This window comes from Pezoporus flaviventris, unplaced genomic scaffold (assembly GCF_033815535.1).
Source record: "Pezoporus flaviventris isolate CSIRO_AGI_PZ_B2104156 unplaced genomic scaffold, CSIRO_AGI_Pfla_v1 ptg000036l, whole genome shotgun sequence".
NCBI classification, from domain to species: Eukaryota; Metazoa; Chordata; class Aves; order Psittaciformes; family Psittacidae; genus Pezoporus; species Pezoporus flaviventris.
Window position 1 is genome coordinate 11,975,501 of NW_026892584.1, and position 14,121 is coordinate 11,989,621.

A 14,121-nucleotide genomic window follows, 5' to 3' on the forward strand; every position below is an offset into this window, starting at 1 on the left:
AGGGCAGTCCAGAATACTGAAACCTAAAGCACTTTCCCTGCCTGCTAAAAGAGCAAAGAATTGTAGGAGGGGATTTCAGATTCTTTAAAACCTATTTTTTAATGACTTTTTTTTTTAAAGTAAAGGCAGTTTCTGAAGTTTTTGTAGAACCATTCAAGCACCAGAAGGTCACAGCTCCTATCCTAGGTGATCCATCTTTTCAGAGAAAACACCATTGTTGGGAAATTCTGTTGGGAAAGCCTCTAGCAAAATAAAATATGCAGATGAAAGTTATGAGGATGACCGAAAGGTGAACAGCAAAGTGCTTTTTAAATCCCCACTTGCTGGTGTTATAGAAAGCTGAAATGAACTACAGCATTGTACAGATTAAATGATTCAGCTGAAACAGGAAGAAACTGTTACAAACCTGAGGAGTAAACAAACTTTGGAAAATAGGACTCTGCCCGTTACACAGGTTTTGCTTTTGATAAACTGCATGAGCTTGGGCAAGTCACTCTGACCAACAGTTGCCATGAGTTTATGTGTCACAGATACTCGCCATTCCGCTGGCAGAGGCCCAGTTACCAAAAAGTGCCCTGCCCTTTTAAACAATGGTCCTATTTTAATTAGCTAAAAGTTTGCAGCCCAAAGTTGAGATGTCTGAAATCCAGTTATTGCCCTTAGCTTCATTTTCTTTTTTTCGTTCCTTTTCAGAAAATATTCTATCCAGCTCTTTATGATATACTTGGAGAGCCTTGAAAAGTCTGAGATTCTTGAGATGTTGTAGCAGAAATATATTCTTTGCATGTTGGGTTTTTCTACCTGCCTAGAAATGAGAACAACAAACACTCTAACAGCAGGACTGAAGGATCATCTTTTTTTTTAACATGGTCAGTTTGCGCTGACCTTTCAGCAGTTTTGCTCTGTGGCTCTGAAGAATGGTCTGTTGTTCCTATGGGAGTAGCAGTGCACACATTAGTATGAGTGCCTTCTTCAGATTTCTCCTGCCAAGGAAAAGTTATTCTCTTGGAACAGCAGTAAATCAGATCACCTGGTCTTTTTTTTTCACTGTGGTTAGTAGGTCACATACACTTAAGGATAGATTGTGCCCTCTAGGCATGGGCTTGCCTCGGATGCAGTACAGAGTGTACTATAAGAAGTGATTCCCAGAAGGGTTTTATTTTTCTCAGCCTTTTCCACAATGATCTTTTTACATCTTTACTAACTGTCATTCTTTTTTTTTTTTTAGTGTCCAGAATTTCAGGAAATCCTAAGAAAATGGGCACAGTAGATAGGCTGTCATTTTGAGGGCTTCATAAAGACCAAAATTCAGAATGCCATCTTTATTCTTTATACACTTACATGTAAGAAAATATCTATCCTGTAATCCACTATCAAAACATAAGATAAAAGCCAGTGGAATTTCCACAGTTTGTCATCAGCTGGGCGACTTTCCTCTCCTCTGTCTCTTTTCTTCGCACAGCCCTTTGAGATGGAGCTAGTTGATTTCATAATGGCAAATCTTTAAAATACAAAATGAAAAAATGTATCCTGCAGAAATCCTGAAATGTTTGCTAAATCTACAGTGTTTGTTATGGCACTTCTCTCACAAGACTTGTATGACACTTTTTAATAAACAAAAGAAGTATTTTGAACTCCGTGTATGCCTTCATCAGCTCATGCACGTAGCTTCCGTTAATGGTGATGAAACTGCATGGATGCACCAATGGGACAGTAGACCCCTGGTCAAGTTAAAAGTGTCTGCAGGAAAAGAGTAGCAAAATAATAGTGTCTGTCCAATGTATCATCTTCTCCCAGTGCTCAAAAGATGTTTTTAAATACCCTAACTCAACAGTAGTTTTGTGCTCTTTTACTGATGGGAATTTTCAAACCCCAAGTTATTTCATTAGGTAACACCGCCGGTGTTTAAAATGTCAGAATCAAACTCCATTTCCTAGTGTGAACGCTGAATACCAGTGCCTGAAGGAAAGTTTTATAGCATCGATTAACTGCAACCATTTGTAGGACTGACAAAGAGCTGCATCAAAGTATTATTCTAACTTTTAGATGTATTGTGCATCATTTTTATAACATGCAAGCCAACAATGATGTACCTTGTTATTGCAGGTCAGAACAACATCACCCCAGCAGATAAATCACAGAGACTGTCATTAGCAGTCCCAGAACTTGCAAGGCACAGGATGAGAGAGGCCACAGAAGAGGTATTTCATTGTTTTTTCCATTTATCATGTTAAGAAAAACAAAATATACCTAAAATGAACAACACACAACTCACATGGAAAGAATTACTAATGAAATAGGCCTGAGCTGGAATTGTAGAAGTAAGCAAACTAACTGTAATGAACTTAAATGGAAATAGCGTCATATGTCTCTAAAAAGTCTCCAGAGCAGGCCCTGAGCAGGTATAAATACACTTTTTTAAAATGTATCAAGTAAATAAACATCAGTGGTGGTAAAGTCAAGACCTGCTCTTAACACTATTTCCATTCTGGTGGAAAAAAACATTTCTGAAAAGGGGGATTCCTGCTTCATTTGCATTGTTCGTGTCAGCATTTACAGATTATTAGATTTTATGTTATAATTTGATGTAGAGGTCCAAACCTTAGTAAGAGCTGTATTTTAAGAAGTACTGGTCAGACATAAGTATGTGGCAAGCCCTCTCCCAGCAATGACTCTCCCCAGTTCACAAAAACAGATGTGTACTACAGGGAGATAAAATAATTTACCCAGCATCATTTGAGAAGTGTACAACTGAAACGGGCTTGAAAACAAGTTTAGAGTCTCAGTTCCAAAGCCACAGGGCAGCTTTTGTTCTCTGTTTCTTGCCAAAGCTTGTGAAATCTTTGGACACTCAAAACCAAGAAAAAACCCCAAACCAAAATACTTTCTGCTAAAGCTTAGCAGCTTTGTATGTGCCATGAGGTCCATCTGACTATTGATGATGTGAAATCAAGCTGACTATCTCAAAGGAGACAAGTAGAAACAATTTTGCTTGTAAAACACAGAATCATGAAAAGTTGAAAACCAAAGGGGTTAAGATGCTGTTCTTGTTCCCATTGTGGCAAAAATTGTGCTATGAGTAATAACAGTTGAAGATACTTGTCACTCATAGGTGCTCTAGATAGAGCTCTAGGTAGCATAAACAGGATCAGGACACAGAGTAAGACAGATGAGAATAAGAGACTTAAAGACAGGAAAAGATTCAGGTTTATGAACTAACTGTACTGAATCCTACTGTTTGAGAGATACTTCTGCAAAATGTACCTGTTTATATGGCAGACTCATGGCTAACTTTTTGACAGCAAGTCAGTTCTGTGTGAACCCAAGTCAGACGTTTGAATACCAAGATCACTTAAGAAAATTTCCACCCCACCTTTAAAGATTTGGATAATTACAAGTCAAAAATTTCTTGCCCTCTCACACAGAAATCATGCCAGCATCAGTAATGTACAATGCATTTAAGCTATTCCCAGCTACCCATACAACTATGGAAAATAATGTAGCATGTTACTTTCTGTTCTCTATTGTCTAAGGCGACATCCTGAAAACAAGTATGCATATGACTAACTTCAAACATGGAATTTCACAGATGGATCTCCTAGCTGGCCCATAGTTCTTGATCTCATAGATTCACAGTAGTGAATGATTGCCGATACAGTGACACATGTATGAAGGGCACAACACACACTTTGGTGAGGTCTGACACCTCTCTGTACACCAGATTTTCCTTTTATCATCTTTCACGTCTTACTCCATTCTCTTGTTCATAAGGCACCTAGTGCAAATGTATGTTACTACCCTCTAGTGGTCAAAGTGGCAAATTTAAAAGTCCTACTGAAGACAGCTTGGGGCGGGAGTCCTTATCTCAGACTGCAGTCAGGTTTTGCAGTTAACACTGTCGAGATCCACCCCAAAAATTATTTTTTTCTGACAAGACTGGGGTCCTCCTAGCCTGAAGGTTGGGTACACTGCAGTTACTGGTAATAACCAGAATGCTAAACCAGGCCACTAAGTTCTCTTTGCTGACATCTGTGGCTCCTTAGAGAATGAATTCTCTGTGAATGGCATCTTCACAATTCTTCTGAGTCTTCTCTGTTGATTGCTTAGGTATTTGCACAACAGATCCCTATGGCTGCATCTAATCACAACTTATTGTCAATCACTTTTCAGTGTACACAGTCATTTTCTATTATCAGTTCTAGCTCCTTTAAGTTGTAGTGTAATATAGCATGGCATGAATATTGTAGGTGTCTAGAAGTATAAACAAACAAACTCAGATTTTTATCTAGTGTAAATTAGTATCAGGTACCACAGACCTCATGGATTATATTGTTTGAAGTGAAATCTTATTAAGTTTCCTGTGGCTTTCCACTAAAAGGAACTCCCTTGTCCAGTGGACCTTTAGTTTTCTATTTAAGCAAAGTAAATTGACACACATTTGTTTTTTTGGGGGGTTTTGGGTGTCTGTTTTTGGGTTGTTTATTTTTTGCCTTTTTTTTTTCTTTTTAATTTAAATGGCTATTACCTGCAGTTCCCTGAAATACTTAAACAGAACATTTAAGCCCCCTTTGATCATGAATTCAATAATCATGTGAAAACACACTACAGAAGACTTGAACAGAGCTTTCTTGACTGGACTAATGCCAAAGCTATAAACTATCATCTTGGTGCTGAAAGCTAGAAGCAGCAACTTGAGTGACTTAGGATTTCATCTTAAGAACAATTTGTATGCGTTATTCTGCATAACTGTACATCTGGTGACAATAGAAAACATGGTGCATAAATAGGCACAGCCAGGGTTACAGACAGTAAATTCAGGTAATCACTGGCCTTTTCTATATTGAAGCTTTTGTGTCTCCCAGATTAGACTTGTACAAAAAGCACTAACAGAGCCTTCTAGGGCAGACAAGGAGTCAAAAGCCACCAACAAATTGGCTTTACTACTTTGGGGAGGCAGGGGTAAAGGCTGTGGGACAGAATTGCATTTGTGGAGTCTCTCACTTCCCTTCACCTCCTATTATCTGCAAGTAACAAGATTTTAGCTTTATCACTGCCACTGTGGAGACCATAGTTCCCTCAGCTGTGCAATGCAGCCTGGTAACTACCTTTGTGAAACTGAGAGGAGGTATCCCTTTTAGCCTGCCAAAGCCACAGTGTGGTTGGCAACATGGCACAAAAAAAAAGTAAGAAATAATCACTGGAAAATGATAGTGGTAAAACAATCTTTATTCTGTGGTTTCTGTTCCTAGTAGTAGAAAAAGAAGTCTCTCCCAGTAACATGCACCTAATGAGTTACAACTTCCAACAAAGGTGGTTTTTTTTTCCACTGAAATACAGAAGCACCAATTTCTGAGGAATTTGCATTGCCCTGGAACTAAAACTTTCTGCTTACTATGCACCACAGAAAGGCATTTCATGTCTTTCTGATAGTGCTTTTCTGAGGGTGGTGAGACACTGGAACCGGTTGCTCAGAAAAGTTTTGGATGCCCCATCCCTGGAAGTGTTCAAAGCCGGGTTAGACGGGACCTTGAGGAACCTGGTCTAGTGGGAGATGTCCCTGCTCGGGGCAGGGGGGTTGGAACTATGTGATCTCATTGTCCTTTCCAATCCTATCTCTTCTGTAATTCTATGTTATCATGGGTAGTACTGTACTGCAGAAGTCAGAGTGCAGGATGAAGACGCAGAGAAGAATCTTTCTTTTAAACAAGTTGCATTGAAGTGTTTCATTTTCTTTGTTTGGTTTTTGTTTGTTTGTTTCTGTTTTTAAACCAACCTCTAATTTTGGATAATGAAAATTAAAGTGATATTGAATATTTTCAACAGAAGAAATCTGGTACTCTTACATCTGACATAGCTTGAGCTCAGGACAGAGAGGTGCAATTATGGTGGAGAGTCTGATCTTTGAGCTGTAGATGGTGGTGTTGCTTTATGGGAGTTTAAGTTCAGTGAGGATGGAATACTTAAAAGGACACAAAGAGAGGCAAATTGGGGTAGCTAATGAATCAGTTGCCTTCAGTTGCCTTGACAATAGTCACCTGTCCTTCATCGCCAGTTGTTCACGTCATCTTTTAGACATGTGAATAAATATAGAAATCAACATGATTTAGGAACAGATAGAATAGCAATGCAAGCATAAGTGGACAGATGCCAGTCAAATGGAAAAGGTTATCTTTATCAATACAGTGCTAATGACAATTCTTTTAATAAGCTTGTTTTTTTTTTAACGTAAACTTATTCTTCAGTTATGTGATATCTTCAATTTCAAAGTACATTTCATAGTATCCATGGTTTTTGTTTCAGTCAACATACACACAATCTGTCTCACAGGAATAGTCTAATCTAACACCCAGTAGAGATAATTGATTTGAGTGAGTTTTGGATACACAGGAATCCTATTGATTTAGTGTTTGTGTACAAATTGAGGAATTAAACCGTACATCCCCATGAACTGATGCAGCAACTGTTCCCATTTATAAGAATTTTGACTTACCTTGTGGGTTAGAACTCATCTGTAAAAATATCCATCTCACTTCATTAGTAATTTAGAGTTACAGCTCTGTATTCCCACTGATTTCCAAAGACAGAAAGGAGGCAAGTACCGAGGCCTCTGGTTTTGCTGCATGAAAAAACTGTACATTCAGCTCCAGTCTGTAAACTGGTATCAAAGTGGCTTCTCTCTGTGGGAGTCAAACTGACATACAGGGATACTGTCGTTCTCTTCTAGTGCCAGCTGCCTGTCAATAAAGCTCTCATACCCCACCATCGCTTGTGGCGAGACTCCAAATGACGGCTTGACTTTGCGAACGAAGATTTGGGAAGGGCTTTACACATGCTTACTACAAGCATGCTGATGAGTAAACCCTTCGGGCCTACGCAGTGGATTTTTTAGGTGAGGCACAGCATGCACAGAACTGGCCCCACCCTTTACACCTGAGGTTTATCTGCCAGGGCCTAGCAAGCTTGGATGGTGACAGCAAAGTCCTTAGGTCGTTTGGTTAGAGTATCCTTCTCTTAGATGGATGGCCTTACAAGGCTAAACAAACTTCATCTGCCCGGGTTTGAAGTTGTAGCTGTCCTTCTCCTAGGATGGTTGCCCGAAGGCTAGTGAGCCCATCCTGCCCATGGACACACTTTGTCTGACCCTTCAGTTGAGACCTGTCTGGCATGGGAGACCCTACCGGAGGCATATGCCACCACCAGCATAGCTCTCAACCTCACAAGGGCACGCAAGCTCTTTCACCATGACAAGAGGGTGTCCATGAAAGAGATAGACTGCAAATAATGAAGTGTTATTTGGATCCCCAACATGTGAACAAAGTACTTTTTCTACAGCCTCTCAGATCTGGCAATGGGATCTCTGCAGCATTAGGGAATGAGGTATGGTCCATCTTTTTGCTCAACACAGCAATTTAGCCACAAGGACATGAGACAGAGTGAGCAGAGTCTTTGCAAAGATTTACAGATGGAAGATGCACTATGGAAAGAGTGAAGAGAAAGCAGGAAATACATAAAGCAAACTGGAGCCCCTTGGTCTTTCTAGGAAGAATATCACCTTCACCATGTTCTTGTCTAAAGGCACCTTAAGGAGCAACAGCCTAAGAAGGGCAAAGTTAGACAAAATATTGACAATGAGAAAGTGGTTACAATCCAGAGAGTCACAGGCAGAATTTCAGTCATGCATTTAAGTGCAAGCTTAGAATTAAGCAGCTGGAGTGCTTCTTAGAACAATTTCCAGACAAGGACACTACTTAGATGTCACTCTTGGGACATTCAAATCAGACACAGTGCTTAACCTAGGCTTTTGCTCCTTCAGTGTGCTCTGAGGAAACCTGCATTGCTCCCAAGTCTTCTGGGAATATAGAACATATGAGGATATTGGTACGAGGAGCTGTTAGTCTCTTAAACTGTAGTTTTGTTTTTCTGCCCTGGTGACAGAGCTTTCTGTGTCCTCCTGGCAGACACTGTTCAACTTAATCATCATTTAAACTGCCAGTTCATTACTCTCATGAGTCTTCACGCCAGCTAGCAGTTTTAGAGTTGCTTTTCCCTGTTCAGACAAAGATATTCAGACCCCTTCTTCATTTTCCTTTGCTTGATCTCTGCAAATGCTGACACATGCTAACTAGACTCAAGCTTGTTACTAACCTAAATAATCATAACAATTGCTTGCCTCCCTTCAAAGAGGGGATTTTGATAGTTTTTTACTATCAAAAAAGTTGGATATATCTGTGTTATTTGTCAGGAAGATCATTCAAGCCCAATTCAAAAGTGCCATCACAGATGACAGATCTCTGGTAAGATACTGGTTTTAATTAATTTAACTTAATCTACTTAATGGATTTACTTGTAAGTTATCAGAAAATTCACTCAGAGCTTATATAAGTTTGGGGATGATGCATGGAGTCTTATTACATACTGCATAGAGGCTGATAAGTTTTTCATTTAAAAAAAGCAATGTTTCAGAACTGTATTCAGCAGTGGGTTTGCTGTTTTTCATATTAATAACAATAGCTTCATCACTAAGGTTACAAAGCCAGGCAGCTTTAAAGTTGGGAAGTTCCCCAGTTTAAGCTGATTGTATTGCAACACAATCTTATGTCAGGATTTTAGGTTTTTTTTGGGGTGGCTATACCAATTTTAGTTCAAGAGTGTTTAACTTTAGCTAACAAAAATTAATTTCATTATCTTTGCTACTGTTTGATTAGCAGAGTTTGCTTATTTACTTAATATTTATCAAATCCTTGTAAAAAAAGCAATTATTAATTTTCCCGTTGGTTTTCCTACAGTAGTCATCACTGTAATATGCCAATACTTCACACTTGCCTTCTCCAACAACATTCTCCTTAGATTAGCTGTTTTTAGTCCCATTTTCCAGATGGAAATTGAGACAAAGTGATTTAGATGCAACTTGTTTATTCACTTTGTGTTAGACATTATAAATTAAATAGTTCTCATTGATGCTAATTTTAGCTGCAAATTCTTAACACATTTGATCAGATACTTATGGAGTAGGAAGCAATTAATGAACTCATGTCAAATATCTGACTTCTTATCTTGCAGTATGTCATCCAAGGTCTATCACAGTAGCAGCGAAAGAATACAATCCCAGAGTATCAATGTTTACCTTAAGCATGAGCCTATCCTGTCCGCTTCTTAACATTTCCAGCTCCATTTGCTACCCACCTCCCAGCCTTGACAACAAATGGGGAAATATCATGTGGAACCAAGAAACAGCCATGAAATTCAAACTGGCATACGTAAATAGAGTACAAGAATTGGGTTTTAGCTGTAATGAGCCCAGAGGGATTACTTATTAAAGTTACTAAAACCAGACTGCTTAACTGCTCAGTTATTTAAAATGCTATCCAATAGCTACATTGCCAAAAGGGGCCAAATATCTACTTGGATTGATGTACAATATGCTTTGAAACAGATGCATTGGTTTATGTTTCATTTAGGTCTGTGCTGACAGTGAGACCCTGGCCCAGGAATACTCGACTTCTGACTTCCATCACGCCCTCTGAGGACTAATAAATGCACAGGAAGACAATGGCTGGTATTAATGCTCTCTATGGCTAACTGAAAAAGAGAGATGGAGCAGGACTGCTCTGTTGCCAAGACAATAGAAACCGTAAGTCAGTGAAAACTAGGAAAGATCTAACTGAAATAAACGAAAGTTGAACCTAATTAAAGAAACAAGTAAACTAATGTAAAGGTGGAGGGTCAGGGATGCTCATTTTCTTTTCTGTTTTCCCTATGAATTCGCCTACAAAGAACTGGTGAAGGAACTGTGGCAAAAGCAATTGAGCATAAAAAACCATAGGGCTGTGTGTACTTCTCTGATTTATCATGGCTTACATGAAACCCAATATTGTTTATACTCAAGTGAGATGTGGCTTACTATTTCATGCATTTATGTATGATTGTGTTTCTAGTTACTGTTTAATGAAACATGGATCTTGAGACCTTTGCAGTGCTCCTTCTTCTGAAGAAACACTGTGAAATGAAAGATGAATATGCTCAACCATGTAATGGAATAAATTAGTTTTGGTTTTATTTTCTTCTGGTTGTTTTGGTTTTTTTTTTATAGTTTTAAAAAATGAGAAGTGTATTACATCCCAAACAATACATGAAAGACAACATGTGGAGGTGCAAGTAGTCATAATAAAAAGTTTTAAGATGAAAGTAATAGAAAAATATTGAACAATTATGCAAAACAGTCAAGATTTATCTGATTCATTGCATGGAGATCATACTTCTGGAACTCTGTGTGCTTTATGAACAAATTATTACTCTGTAGAGCAGTTGTCAACATTTAAGTATCTTGGATTTCTTTTAAGGGTTTTGCTATGGCTGTTCCTTTTAATAAGTCTGATCTAAAGCCACTGAAACTAAAGAGGAATTTTCCAGGTGACAGTGCTTTGCACCAGAAAATCACTTGCCTCTTGCACCAAAAGCATATAGTACATAGGAGTAATTAAATGGATGTAAGTTCATAAAAGCACCTGTGCAGAGAAGACACATGCCCTGCTGTTTATTCCTACCCTATGAACTACATATATATGTAATTTGTTGTAAAATTGTAATCAATTCCTTTCTTTTTTTTACAAAATACAGATTTCATCCAAGTATCTCCAGCCCTTACCCCATTCTTGTGAAAAGCATTCTCTCTGTGAACTCTTTGATTTATAGTCCAGAATTCCCACTGAAGCACCCCTAGAAATCTCAGCCAGGACATTTGCAAAGGAATCAAGAGGCAGTCCCTCTGGTAACCATATCCCATAAATTTAGAGATTTACTGGTTGATCCTAGTATTTTTAACTCTATTTAGAAACTCAGTGGCAGCTGCTATAGACCCAGAAATATTGGTGTAATAATATTTTTGTCATGATGCTGCTTTGAAAATTGGTCATAGAATTGTTCTTCAGCTTGAGTTTCCCAGGGGCATTAAGATAAAAGTGTAATACAGCTAAGTAATCTTAAAGTGATAGAAATAAGGATTACTCTGTCAGGGATTACCTCTGTAAGAGAGGGTCACACTCTTTTCACCAGATACAGATGAGAATACTGATAATAAATCTGACTGAGAAAAACTTTAGCATCCTTTTGTTTTATCTAAGCAGTAGAATTCAGCTGACATCTTTCCAAGCTAATGAGGCCATCATATAGGACACTTCTGTGATGTTTGTGCAGCGCTAGAGAATCTAGCCCTGTCTTTAGCTGGTGTAAATCAGCTCTGTTATCTCCTCACTAAATTGGCAAGTACTGTCATTCCTAAAGCCTCCAATAGCTTCAGGAATCAAGCTGCCATCCCTAACTTTATATGTCTGCTTCAGGACAAAATGAAAATGCTTCTTTTGATGCTTGGAAATCCCCCATCCTCACCCTGCTCATTATTACAATGTCTTGAAATTCAGCCAGTGCTTAAGTAACTGAAGAATAATCTCCAGAGATTAAGAGATCTGCAACAAAAACAATAGGCAAGTGATCCCTAGAGTAGGGGGCTTTGTGATTCTTCTTTTGCGTATATAAATCCCTAGCAGCTTCACAGAAGTTACAGCAGCAGAAGAATCGAATGACAAGAACATCCAGCCCTACAATTATTGCTAATTGCATCTTTAAAAAGGAGGATTTTTCCAGTGTAAAAAGGGGAATTTGAAAGTGGATGGGAAAGCTAGTATTAGTTTTCTCACAAAAGACTCATCTTTCCTGTTACCTGTTGATCTGCTTTAACATCAGGTTTTGTGATGGTTTTCCTTTATACCTTACTGACCTACTCTCATCCCATATGGATAAAAGATTTGGGCATTAGTCTTTTTTACTAGACCTCTCTAAAAGCTAGAAATGATGCACACGCTTACAAATCTGCATGACAAACAGACTTTTCTTCTTTATAGACTGAAAGCTTCTTTACCTGTTTGTTTCATCACAAGTTTAACATACAGCTCCAGAGATATCTGTATTGTCTCTATGGACAGGCAATTGGTTTCCCCTTTCTTGGCAGTCAGTCATTTCACTGTTGTTCAGACATGTAGATCATATTTAAGTGGCACTGCAATGATGACATTTTCTTCTCTTCCCTCTTCTTAGCTTCCATGTTTGCTTCCTTCAGCTTCCAAAGTCTGGTAATTCCTTGCTTTTGTTTTAAGCAGCCCAGCGCAAAGCAGCCTCCTTTCCATAACCTGTTTCTTTCCTGAACTGACAGATATTTTTCCCCCTTTGGATCTTTTCCAGTATTCATTTTCTGTCTGTCATGGCTTTCAGTCAGTCCACCTGACAAATCCTCGCTCACTGTGCTCCTAAAAACCTTGCTTTTGATCCAGCGTTCATCCATTTAACCTCTGGGCTTCCAGCCCTGTAACTTGGAAGATATAGCAATAAAGAAAGCACAAGTAAGACTAATCCCTGAAATGGACTAGATAATTCTCCTTTCTATTCTCCCTCAAGGCAAACACACTGACATTTTGAGTTAAGTTAAATTCTGGCTATACAAAAAGAAACTGAAGCTTACCTATAAAGTTTCTAATGGCTAGCACTGAGAGTCTCTCAGAGGGTGAAAACTGGGGCAGAACTTGCTGCAAATTCATAGTAAATTTACCTGGGTAATGGCAGGGAAATCATTCCTCCTCTACAGATGATCTTTCGAGGTCCCTTCCAATCTCTAGCATACTGTGATACTGTGATAAGCAAATATTGCTGTGCTCAAGCACTCTGAGGAAAGCTATTAATCCTGGGCCTGATCCATCTTGTGTAAATAAAAAAGAAATCACCTGAAGTCAGAGGAGTTACAAAAATGCATTAAAAAAGCTTTAATTATTACTAAGGCCAGGAACCCTGTTATGAAAATAGGGACTAAGGCTCTGCCTCACCACACATTTGGCATTTCTCAACTTACTAACATGAGGGGCGATGTGATCTAGCAGGCAGAACACAGAAATAAGAGCTGGGAGGCCTTGACTATGTTCCTGGCTGTGGCAGCAACGTATTAGGTGACAATGAGCAGATAATTTTACATTGGTAAGCCTACACTTTACCTTTCACCTTTGGTCTTGTTGGTCTGTAAATTCTTTGTTTTCAACAGAGCCTACTAAGCATCCTCATAATGTAATAACAAACCGACCCTTGCAGAGACTAATTCTGAAAGAAAATTAAATGGGATTTACATACACTGAGGTTACTTAAGAATCATGGAAATAACATATCAAGGTATTGTTTATTGGCGTTGAGATGGCGTAACTTGAGACCACTGAGGTTGTTTTATTGCCCCAAGATTCACTTGTCACCAACAGTCACAATGTTTTCTCAGGATGACAAGCGATCAGTCTATCTAACTTGCAATTAGATTAAAAAAAAAAAGCTTGACAAAAAGATCTGACCTTAATTTAAAAAATTAACACTGTGACAAAAAGCAAACAAAGTGCTTTTTCAATTTAATTAAAATGACACAATCACAGTATAAATAATTGTGTCAGCATTCAAGCTTGAGACTGGCGCAATACTAATGATAATTAAGTTGCTGGTGCTGAGTGTGGTGCCTTAATAATTACATAGTAGTTAATACATGATGCTAAATAAAACTGTGAAGTTCTGCATGGCAATTACATTATCTAAGGCTGCTAATTAGTTATGTTAATTTAGAATTATTTTCTTTTCCTGTGTAGACTGGGCTTGTTAAACTGAGAGTCCCCATTGTTACTTCTGCCATATGCAACAAAACCAGTGTTCTTTCCCTGGAAGTTCACACAATGATGTTTCATATCAGCAGAGTGGTCTGTAAGGGAGACATATCCTACAGAATCTTACACTGTATTTGTTAGTTATTTCTCTGGCATGTGCAGGTAGCAGCACGTTTATGACTCAGGATGCTTAATCATGACAAGGATGCTTCTGATTGTTACTATCAAGGTGGAGTCCACTTTTTAAAGTCATTCTTATTAGTCCTTTTTTTTACAGACAGAAAAAAAAGGTGTTTTAAGGGGTATGAAGACAATGAGGACAAGAAACTAAGCTGATCCAGAGATAGAGCAGAAGCAGAATAAAAAAGGCATAGGTAATTCCTGCTTGCAGTCATAATATAGAGGACTGTGTTTTAAGGCTGGGTCTTCTGAGTCAAGATATGGG

The 14,121-nt window shown here is 38.5% G+C and overlaps 2 long non-coding RNA genes across 2 annotated transcripts; one reads left to right on the top strand and one right to left on the bottom strand.

The window, feature by feature from the left end:
* Positions 1 to 1,701: 1,701 nt before the first annotated feature.
* LOC133274234 (uncharacterized) lies at positions 1,702 to 10,604 on the top strand. Its single transcript, XR_009745076.1, has 2 exons — positions 1,702 to 2,201; positions 9,061 to 10,604. It is a non-coding gene; the product is annotated as an uncharacterized LOC133274234 (long non-coding RNA).
* Positions 4,874 to 13,253, bottom strand: LOC133274237 (uncharacterized). The gene is made up of 3 exons (XR_009745079.1): positions 12,679 to 13,253; positions 11,915 to 12,628; positions 4,874 to 6,616 (listed from the first exon to the last, which is right to left on the bottom strand). It is a non-coding gene; the product is annotated as an uncharacterized LOC133274237 (long non-coding RNA).
* Between the last annotated feature and the right edge of the window lie 868 nt (positions 13,254 to 14,121).